Raw genomic sequence first — 11,948 nt, forward strand, 5'->3', positions numbered from 1 at the left:
CATTGTGAATTTTACCTTTTGGGGCACTGGGTATTTTTTTATTCCTATAAGAATTATTTTGGGAACACCTGGGTGGCTCAGTCAGTTAAGAATCTCACTCTTGATCTCAGCTCAGGTCATGATCTCACAGTTCATAAAATAAAGCCCCAAGTTGGGCTTTGCACTGACAGAGTACAGCCTGCTTGGAATTCCCTCTCTTTCCTTCTCTCTCCGGCCCTTCCTTATTCGTGCTGTGTCTCTCTCAAAATAAATGAATAAACTTAAAAAAAGAATTACTTTTTGATCCTACAATTCCACTTCTAGGTATTTACCCCAAAGAATTGAAAGCAGGAACTCCAACATATAAATGTACACCAATGTTCATAGCAGCATTATTCACAGTAATTAAGGGATGGCATATTAGTTAAGATTCTCCAAAGAAATAGAACCAATAGTATATCTACCTATATGTATATCTATCTATATCTATACATCTACGTGTCTATATCTACTACCTATACATAGCCAAATCTATAGCTATATATTATATAGAGAGAAAGACTTATTTTAGGAATTGGCTAACATGATTGTGGAGGCTAGCATGTCCAAAATCTTCAGTGTAAGCCAACAGGCGAAACTCAGGGGAGAGATGATACTGCAGTTTAAGTCCAAAAGCAGTTTGCTGGCAGAATTGTCTCTTGTTCCAGAGAGGTCGGTATTTTGCTTTTTTTTTTTTCTTTTTTATTATTTTTATTTTTATATTTTTTAATTTAATTTTTTTTTAATTTACATCCAAATTAGTTAGCATATAATGCAACAATGATTTCAGGACTAGATTCCTTAGTGCCCCTTACTCATTTAGTCTAGCCCATCCCCCCTCCCACAACCCCTCCAGTAACCCTCAGTTTGTTCTCTATATTTATGAGTCTCTTCTGTTTTGTCTCCCTCCCTGTTTTTATACTATTTTTGTTTCCCTTCCCTTATGTTCACCTGTTTTGTCTCTTAAAGTCCTCATATGAGTGAAGTCATATGATTTTTGTCTTTCTCTGACTAATTTCACTTAGTATAATACCCTCCAGTTCCATCCACGTAGTTGCAGATGGCAAAATTTCATTCTTTTTGATTGCCGAGTAATACTCCATTATATATATATACCATATCTTCTTTATCCATTCATCCATTGATGGACATTTGGGCTCTTTCCATACTTTGGCTATTGTTGATAGTGCTTCTATAAACATGGGGGTGCATGTGTCCCTTTGAAACAGTACACCTGTATCCTGTGGATAAATGCCTAGTACTGCAATTGCTGAGTCATAGGGTAGTTCTATTTTTAGTTTTTTGAGGAAGCTCCATACTGTTTTCCAGAGTGGCTGCACCAGCTTGCATTCCCATGGGGGAGGGGAAGGAAAAAAAAAAAGAGGTTAGAGTGGGAGAGAGCCAAAGCATGAGAAACTCTTAAAAACTGAGAAAAAACTGAGGGTTGATGGAGGGTGGGTGATGGGTATTGAGGAGGGCATCTTTTGGGATGAGCACTGGGTGTTGTATGGAAACCAATTTGACAATAAATTTCATATATTGAAAAAAAAAAAAAGATTCCATGCTCCTGGATAGGAAGAACAAATATTGTTAAAATGTTGATACTACCCAAAGCAGTCTACATATTCAATGCAATCTCTATCAAAATAACACCAGCATTCTTCACAGAGCTACAGCAAATAATCCTAAAATTTGTATGGGACCAGAAAAGACCCCAAATAGCCAAAGCAATCTTGAAAAAGAAAACCAAAGCAGGAAGCATCAAAATCCCAGACTTCAAGCTATACTACAAAGCTGTAACCATCAAGACAGTATGGTACTGGCACAAGAACAGACATTCAGATCAATGGAACAGAATAGAGAACCCAGAAATGGACCCACAAACATATGGCCAACTAATCTTTGACAAAGCAGGAAAGAATATCCAATGGAATAAAGACAGTCTCTTCAGCAAGTGGTGCTGGGAAAACCGGACAGTGACATGCAGAAGAATGAACCTGGACTACTTTCTTACACCATACACAAAAATAAACTCAAAATGGATGAAAGACCTAAATGTAAGACAGCAAGCCATCAAAATCCTCAAGGAGAAAGCACACAAAAACCTCTTTGATCTTGGCCGCAGCAATTTCTTACTCAAAACGTCTCTGGAGACAAGGGAAACAAAATCAAAAATGAACTATTGGGACCTCATCAAAATAAAAAGCTTCTGCACAACGAAGGAAACAGCAAAACTAAAGGGCAACCAGCAGAACGGGAGAAGGTATTTGTAAATGACATATCAGATAAAAAGTTATTATCCAAAATCTATAAAGAACTTCTCAAACTCAACACCCAAAAAACAAATAATCCAGTGAAGAAATGGGCAAAAGACATGAATAGACACTTCTCCAAAGAAGACATCCAGAAGGCCAACTGACACATGAAAAAATGCTCAACATCACTCATTATCAGGGAAATACAAATCAAAACCACAATGAGATACCACCTCACACCTGTCAAAATGGCTAACATTAACAACTCAGGCAACAACAGATGTTGGGGAGGATGCAGAGAAAGAGGATCTCTTTTGCATTGTTGGTCGGTATTTTTCTATAAAGGTCTTCAACTGATGAGATGAGGCCTATCCAAATAACAGAGAGCTATCTGCTTTACTCAAGTCTACTGAGTTAAATGTTAATCTCATCTAAAAAATACCTTCAGGGGCGTCTGGGTGGCTCAGTTGGTTAAGTGTCTAGCTCTTGGTTTGGCTGAGGTCATGATCTCAGGTTTATGAGTTTGAGCCCCACATCTGTCAGTGCAAAGCCTGCTTAGAATTCTCTCTCTCTTCTCTCCCTTCCTCCCTCCCTCTCTCTCTCTGCACCTCCTCACCCCTCAAAATAAATGAATAAAAACTTTAAATAAAGTTAAGTTAAAAATACCTTCACAGAAACATCTAGAATAAGCTTTGACTGAATATCTTGTCAGTGTGGTCTAGCAAAATTAACACAAAAAATTAGCCATCACAGATGGAAACAACCTAAATGCTCCTCAACAGATGAATGGATAAACAAAATGCAGTATAAACATACAATGGAATATTATTCAACCTTAAAAAGTATGAAATTCTCACACATGATATCGTATCGATGGACCTTGAAGATATTATGCTAAGTGAAATAAGCCAGTCATAAGAGGAAAAAGATTGTATAATTCCATTTATATGAGGTACATAGAGTAATCCAATTGATAGAGACAGTAGAATGTGGTTACTAGCAGCGAGCCAGGGAGTTATTGTTGAATGAGTATGGAGTTTCAGTTTGATGAAATGGCTCTGGAGATGGACAGCTGTGATCTCTGCACAACAATGTCAATGCACCTAATGTCACTGAACTACACACTTAGAAATGGTTAAAATGGCAAATTTTCTATTATGTTTAATTTGCCATAATAAAAAATGAATTGCTTATAGGTATAGGCTTTACTATGAACCAGACACTATGCTAAATTCTTCACATGGATTTTCTCATTTGATGCCTACTGATATCCCCACTTTATAATAATAAATACAATATAATAAAGCCTCCTAGAGAAAATAACTTACTCAGGGTACACTAGTAAGAAGCAGACCTGGGATTGAAACCCTCACAGTCTGACTCCAAAGTCTGTTTGCTTAGTCAGAGTGCTATATTTAAGAGTGACTACATTAACCCAATGAAGTAAAAAGCAAATTAAAATATTTTTCAAATATTATTTTAAAGTTTATTCAATATATAAAAGACTTAAAGAATGAAGTCTCAAAAAGATTTAAAATCCAGACTGGGTATAATTAATAATGGGACACCTGAAATAATCCTACATCAAGCTTCATCATGAGACATTCTTATCCCAAAACCATAGCATCACCAGAAATAAAACAATATAATTTGATGCCCAAGAAATAAAAGTAGAATATTTACCTGGCACCTGCCTCATTTTTCCACGAGACTTGGAATATTTCAGTTTCTCCATTTTTTAAAAAAATAAATATATTGTTGTTCCAAACCACAATATTTTCAATGATGAAAAACAGAGCTTTTCCACCACTTTCAGGAACAAGATAGGGTTGTCCACCCTTGCTACTTTTATTCAAAATAGTACTGGAAGTTCCAGCCATACCAGTCAGACAAGAAAAAGAAATAAAAGGCATCCAAATTGGTAGGGAAGAAGTAAAACTTTCACTATTTGCAGATGACATGATACTCTATATAGAAAACCCTAAAAACTCCACCAAAAAACTACTAGAACTCATAAATGAATTCAGTAAATTTGCAGGATACAAAATAAAATACAGAAGTCTGTTGAATTTCTATATACTATAATGAAGCAGCAGAAAAAGAAATTAAGAAAACAACCCTATTTACCATTGCACCAAAAATAATAAAATACCTAGGCATAAACTTAACCAAAGAGGTGAAAGATCTATATTCCAAAATATAAAACACTGGTGAAAGAAGTTGGAGAAGACACAAACAAATGGAAAGATATTCCATGTTCATGGATTGGAAGAATTAATATTGTTAAAATATCCATTCTACCCAAAGTAATCTACATATTTAATGCAATCTCTATCAAAATACCAACAGCATTTTTCACAGAACTAAAACAAATAATCCTAAAATTTGTATGAGATTTTGAACAGCCAAAGAAATCTTGAAAAAAACAAAGCTGGAGGTATCACAATTCCAGTTTTAAAACTATACTACTAAGCTGTAGTAATCAAACAGTATGGTACTGACACAAAAATAGATATACAGATCAAAATAACAGAATAGAGACCCCAGAAATAAATCCACACTTGTATGATCAATTAATCTATGATAAAGGAGGCAAGATTATTAAATGGGAAAAAGACAGACTTCAATAAATGATGCTGGCAAAACTGGACAGCTACATGCAAAAGAATGAAACTGGACCACTTTCTTATACCATACACAAGATTAAACTAAAAACAGAATAAAGACCTAAATGTGAGACCTGAAACCATAAAACTCTTAGAAGAAAACACAGGGAGTAAATTCTTTGACATTGGCTATAGAAACATTTTTCTGGATCTGTCTCCTAAGGCAAGGGAAACAAAAGCAAAATTAAACTATTGTGACTACACCAAAATAGATTTTGCACAGCAAAGGAAACTATGAATAAAATGAAAAGGCAACCTACTGAATGGGAGAAGATGTTTACAAATGACATGTTTGATAAGGGTTTAATATCCAAAATGTATAAAGAATTTTAAAGAACTGAACCCCCAAAACCCCAAATAATCCAATTAAAAAATGGGCAGAGGACCCAAATAGACATTTTTCCAAAGAAGACGTACAGATGGCCAACAGACACATAAGAAGATGTTCAACATCACTAATCATCAGGGAAATGTAAATTGAAACCACAATGAGATATCACCTCCATTTGTCAGAATGGCTAAAATAAAAAAAATGGTGAGTGTTGGTGAGGATGTGGAGAAAAAGGAACCCTCTGCACTATTGATGGGAATGCAAATTAGTGCAGCCACTGGGGAACACAGTATGGAGACTCCTCAAAAAATTAAAATAGAATCACCACATGATCCAGTAATTTTACTACTGGGTATTTACCCAAAGCAAAATGAAAATACTAATTAGAAAAGATATATGCACCCCTATGTTATTGCAGCATTATTTACAATAGCCAAATTATGGAAGCAACCCAAGTATTCTTCGACAGATAAATAAAGATGTGGTATATATACACAATGGAATATTATTCAGCTGTAAAAAAAAAAAAAAAGAAAAAAAAGATATTTCCACTTCCACCAACAAGGATGGACCTAAATAAAGGATATAATGCTAAGTGAAATAAGTCAAACTGAGAAAGACAAATACCATATAATTTCACTCATACATGGAATCTAAGCAACAAAACAAACAAAATAAAAAGAGACAAACAAAAGAATAGACTGTTACATATAGAGACGAAATTGGCGGTTGCCTGAGGGGAAGTGGATAGGGGGAGGCATGAAATAGAGAAAGAAGATTAAGAGTATACTTACGTGATTAGCACTGAGTAATGTATAGAATTGTTTAATTAATGTACACCTAAAACTACAATAACACTGTATGTGAATTATATTTCAATTTTAAAAAATATTGTGGTCCCATTCATATCTTCAAATTGTTTAGATCTATACCTGTGAGTGAATCCTTACAGAAGGGCTGAAAGGTTTTAGACTAAACCAGTAACAAAGCTTCTCTCTGGGTAGAGTAACATATTGAGAAGAAAGCAGGGAAACAAAGGGGGAAACCATTGCGTCTGACTTATACAGTTTCATTTTTTCAAAAAGGATAATCATCTAGCTGACATTTATCAAATGTCTACTGTATATCCAGGTACTTCCGTGGGTTTTGTTCAAGCAGGATGAAAAGACAGAGTGCTTGCCTGCAATGAGTCCCATCTTATAAACATGCAAAATGTCTTCTGTTTCCAGGCACAACACATCCCATAGACATGACCCGTGTTGGTATTCTAGCCCCTCCAAAGAAATTTTACCAGCTCAGTTCTTCAAATGTGCTCTCCCCCTCCAATCAGCCTTCTCCCATGGACTTCTTGATTACCAACACAACTGCAAACAAGAATAGCCCAGCTTTACATGCCTAAGGCAGTGTAGCCTGTGGTTAAGGCTTGGGGTCTAGAGTTAGACCAGATGGGCATCTGCCATTTGTTCACTGTGTGACCTTGGGCAAGTCTCTTAATATGCCTATGCCTCTGTCTCCTCAGTCAATAGGTACCAACCCTCATAGGTTTGGTGAGAGGACTACATGAGCTAAGACATGTTTAAGCACCCTGAATAATGTTTACCATGTATTAAGTAGTCACGAAATGTCAGCCATAGACATATCAAAGAGCCATCTGCAAGCAACAGACTGTCCCAGCGAAGAAGAGAAAAGAAAAAAAAAATCATCTCAGAATCTCAGAGGTAATTTAATAATTTTACAGATGATGGCACAAAGAAACGCATAATGGCTCAATGTCTTTCCTGAGGTCACACAGTTGGTCAGCAGCAGTGCCAGGACCAGAGAGAAGCTGAGCTCTGCCACAGCACAATGCTCTCAAGGAAGAAAAAGGAGGAGAGCTCCAAACTAGCTCTCCACTTAGGTATATATTGCAGGTCCCATCTAACTCCATAATTGGAAATTACAATGTTACAAGTATTAACACCTGAATAGGTGTTAGCAGGGGGAGAAAGAGCTACTCTGCAGACACTGTGTATGTACAAGGGTAGGGGAGAGGTGGAACAATTGCATCCATGTCAGACTTCAAGGCAAGGCCTGTTTCTACAAAGTATCTGGGATAATAGCCCAGAATGTCAGACCACTTCATCAGAGCTCCCAGAGAGACACCAAACAGTCAAAAAGATATGGCCAAGGCTCACTGCTCAGTCCTGACCACACAGCCTGCAAGCCCTGAAGGGACATCACGGAAGCAGTGGAGTAGATGGGGAGTGTGTGCTGGGCAGGAGGTGGAGACTGGACCCCAGAGATAGATAGTTCTAGAAACACCTTCACCGTATAACTGCTGCCATTTCAGCTTGCTGTCCCCCGCCCATCTACATCCCAATCCTCCCCTTCCCCATCAGGCTCTCCGTGCAGTCCTCTCCTACCTCTCCCACCTTTCCAACCTTTCCACCCACGAACCTCCCAAAGATTTTCCTGCATCACAACCCACTGTCCCTAAGCATAGGTACACATTTTCCAGCCTCAGTGCTTTGCCCCTGCTTTTCTTTTCTCCTACAATACCTGCCACCTGCTGTTCCATGATCCTTTTCCTCTCCATCAAAATTGTTGGGCAAAATCCCTTCCCAGAAAGCCAACCCTTCTATGAAGCTATCCCACAGTAAGAAGTCCTCTTTCCATCTTCTGCACTCCCAGAACCTCCTAGCTCTTTCTCTGGCACCTGATAAATTCTCCTCTCCTCTCAAGACTCTCTTTCCTTCACAGCCTAATATTAGTGTATCACTAACAAGAGGTCAGGACTCAGTAAATGCTAGCCACTAATATGGAGGTAAGAATGGTAGCTGGGAAAATGACATGCAGCAGAGGAAGCTAAGAAGGATGGAAATGAAGAGTGAGCACAACAGCAAAGACTTACTATGTTCAGAACTATTGTTTCACCTGTGTTAACTCACTTAGTCCTAGAGACAATATCGTGAGGTAGGGCCTATCACTATCTCCATATTACAGAGGGGGAAACTGAGGCACAGATGCTCTGAGTAACTTGTCCAAGGTCCGAACAGTGGGGTTGCAAATTGAACTAGGCCAATGGGCTCTTTATACTGTTTCTCTGTAACACTGTCCCTTCTAACTCTGCATCCCTGAAAACCACGTCAACTGTTCCACCCACTGAATGCACTGCCTCTCTGATTCAAAAACACACTCTGCAACTTGCAATTATGGCACCAAATTCCCACCAAAGGCTTTCTGAGCGAGAAATTAAACATCAATTCTGGTCAGATCTGCCATGACAGTAACTAACATATGACAAAGTCTCAAATCCAAAACATTGCTTAAGCAAAATTACAGATGTTTTGAATGTAATGGGCCTCAGGTCATTCACCTAGGTCAAGATTTGCCATAATTTCACATTGCTAAATCCTGAAATATGTACCACAACTGTCTGCAAGCATACACATCTAGCAATCGCTCTAAATATTATTTTGATAGAATTATGGGATTAACATACAATTATAAAGTTACTGATGCACAGAGTTGTCTGTCACGTATTGAAGGAATTTGGACCTCCCACTATGGACGGATGAACACAGAAAAGATATTTTTGGGTTACAACTACATTCACATGTAAGTGAAACAGCAATTACCCACATAATTCAGAATTTAAGTTACTTAATATTAAACATCCAATGAACAGAAGCAAAGGTTTTGTGAATTCAGAGTAAGTCTGATAACTTTCTCAATCTTCTGTCAAAACAGTCAGGGGAATGAGGGGTGGATAAAGATTTCGGCTTTACAAACGTATACTTTGTTCTCACAGAAAGAAAATAGAAAAATACATCTATCAGATTCAACTTTGAGGTCTGGAGAGGCTTACAACAGGACACCAGTTAAATTTCTGTCCCTGGGAAATTTTAAAATAACACACAAGTAACCAAAAATTAAATTATTAGCGAAGCAGAAGAAAAGGAAGCCGACGGTCTGTGCAGTTTGTGGCAGCGAGGGATATTTTCATCTCTCTGACGAAGAGAAGATAATGAGAACAGCAAAAAGACGCAGGAGAGAGATCACAGCGGGAGAAACACATACCCAGCACGTCTCCAAAACTTACCCAACTCGGTCTGTTTACTCAACACTATTTTTCTCACTTTGCCAGTTTTAAATCAGACAGCGGCTGGGCTTTTGTTGTTGCTGTTTCTGTTCTTTTGATCCCAGAGCCCCATGAAAATTAAACTGTGCGCGGGATGAGATCTGGCCCCGTCTCAATTAGCGGAAAAAAAAAGTTTTAAGCCTGGATCCTCGGTTGCTTCTTTGGGAATATGAATAATAAAAGTGTCTAGCAGGAGAGGACGTGGGGGACGTGCTCAGCTGACGTCGGGCCCGCGAAGGGGCCGCACAGCTCCTCGGCGCAGCTGTCCAGATGTGCCTCATCTGGCTCCCTCCCCGCCACCCCCCGCCCGGGGCACGAACTTCGGCTGCCCAACTACCCCGAAGCTCCAGCTCATTGGTGGCCGCGACTCCCTGCTTGCTGCCTATTGGCCAACCAGCCCGCCACTCTCGCAGGCCTGGACCCGCCCCCGCCCGCCGGGCTAGCTCGCTCCATCCTCGAGAGGAACCTGGAAGTGCAGCGCGGGCGCTGATGTGGCACTCAGCAGCGGCAGCGGGGCCCGGGAGGGGCTGGGGTCCTTAGGGAGTCCTGCGCACCCAGGACTTACCCCGGCCCCGGCCTCCGTTATGCTCAAGCTTTGAGGCCTTTAGGCTGGTTTGTTTAAACACGATTGCAGTCTGTTCTTGGGATGAAATTAAGGCGCGCCGAAGTTGGTTTAAATCCCCTGCATTTCCGAGTGGAAGGGACTGGGGCCCCAGGATGCCCACGCCCCTAAAGGGCGTTCAGGCCAGGCCTGAGGACTTCGTTCCCCCCGCTTTCTCCAGGGAGCGAATGATAAAATTGAAGAGCTTGTTCCTTGGCGATAGTATCCTTCTGTCGGGGGGTGGGGGGGGGGGGGAAGGGGAGGGTGGAGTTAATGAATCCTTCATTGAAGTCCTTATTAACCAGAAAGGTGAGTGTTTCTGCGTAGAAGCCCACTTACGGGAGTGCTTTGGAAGACTTAGCTGCCGTGGGGTTTTTTGTTGGGTGGTGGCAGTCGTAGAAAAACGGGAAATACTGCTTTATTCTGTGAGAATTTAGCCGGAACTGTACCAAATGATACTTTGATCCTGGGGAAATTGTGCAGGGTCGTTGACTGGTTCGTTGATTAGTTGGGGCGGGGAGGGGTGGTCTGCAAATCAATCGCTGTTATAATGTAAGGATATGACAGAAATGTGACCTCACTGAACTATTAAGATGCCGAGAGCAACACTCATTTGGGCCACCCACCGTGAAAGGTTCCAGGCCTTGTACTAAACAGCTTTACCCACATCATCATATATAATTCATACAACCATCTTGTGAAGTAGATGCTATAATTATCTCCATTTTCAGATGAAGCTACCAAGATTCAGAGAAGTCTGTTCTAGTATGGCACCAAGGTCTCCAGGTTATGTTTGTGGTACTACATCATGGATACTTACCATCATGGACTTACCTACCATTTACTGGGAGTGGGTAGGTCAGAATTTGTTGAGTGCATGCCTCTACCTTCTGATGTCCAAAGCTTTTACATCACAGATGATGTCCTCATGGTTGTTGTATTTGCTATCTATTGCTATGTAATGGATTACCACAGATTTAGTAGCCTGGAACACCACGCATTTATTATTGCACAGTTTCTAAGGGTCAGAAGCTGAGGCATGGCTTAATTGGATTTCCTGCGTAAGTCTCTCAAGGCTGCAGTCAAGGTGTCTGCCAGGCTGCATTCTCATCTGTAGGCTCAACCGGAAAACAATCTGCTTCTGAACTCCCTCAGGTTCTTGGTAGCATTCATTTCTTTGCAACTATAGGGCTGAGTTCCCAGTTTCTTTCTGGATGTCAGCTAGCAGCTGCCCTTACTTCTTAGTGCCTAGTCTCTGCAGTTCCTAAAAGCCAGGAGGTGAAGATCATGGGGGGCCTTTAAAATCTGACACAGTGGACTAATCAGACACCTTAGTCTAGGTAGCCCCGATTATAATGTGATCACACCTCCACAAATGCTCCAAAAATTTAGGACCTTGTTCACCAAGTAAAAAAATATGTGAGTGGATTAACAATATCCAATCCCTCTGTCAGTCAAGGAAACCCACAAAGAAAAGATGGCTATTGAAAGTTATCATGAGTTTGGCTTTCTGAAACATTCATAATCTGACAATGGGGCACCTTTTATCAAAAAAGCTACACAACGGTGTAGTCAAGATACATGATCAATCTTCCACACTCATCACCACAGACAGGCAGCTGATATTATTAACCATTGGAAGAGTTCCCTCAAAAACTACTTAAAAAAAAAAGATGCCTGGGGCATCTGGGTGGCTCAGTCGGTTAAGCGTCCGACTTCAGCTCAGGTCATGATCTCACAGTTCTTGGGTTTGAGCCCCACGTCACGCTGTCTGCTGACAGCTCAGAGCTTGGAGCCTGCTTCAGATTCTGTGTCTCCCTCTCTCTCTGCCCCTCTCCAACTTGCACACGCTCTCTCTCTCTCTCTCTCTCTGTATCTCTCTCTGTCTCTCTCTCTCAAAAATAAATAAACATAAACATTTGTTTTAAATAAAATAAATAAATAAACAAACAAACAT

General features: G+C 40.1%; 1 protein-coding gene across 1 annotated transcript in view; it reads right to left on the reverse strand.

Annotated features, from left to right (window-relative positions):
• Positions 1-9,682, reverse strand: part of TMEM45A (transmembrane protein 45A) — a 79,383-nt gene extending 69,701 nt beyond the window's left edge. Inside the window, exon 1 of the mRNA XM_047873980.1 lies at positions 9,352-9,682. The gene's annotated coding sequence lies outside the window, so the exon portion shown is untranslated. The remainder of the gene's footprint in view (positions 1-9,351) is intronic.
• Between the last annotated feature and the right edge of the window lie 2,266 nt (positions 9,683-11,948).

This window comes from Prionailurus viverrinus, chromosome C2, assembly GCF_022837055.1.
Source record: "Prionailurus viverrinus isolate Anna chromosome C2, UM_Priviv_1.0, whole genome shotgun sequence".
NCBI classification, from domain to species: domain Eukaryota; kingdom Metazoa; phylum Chordata; class Mammalia; order Carnivora; family Felidae; genus Prionailurus; species Prionailurus viverrinus.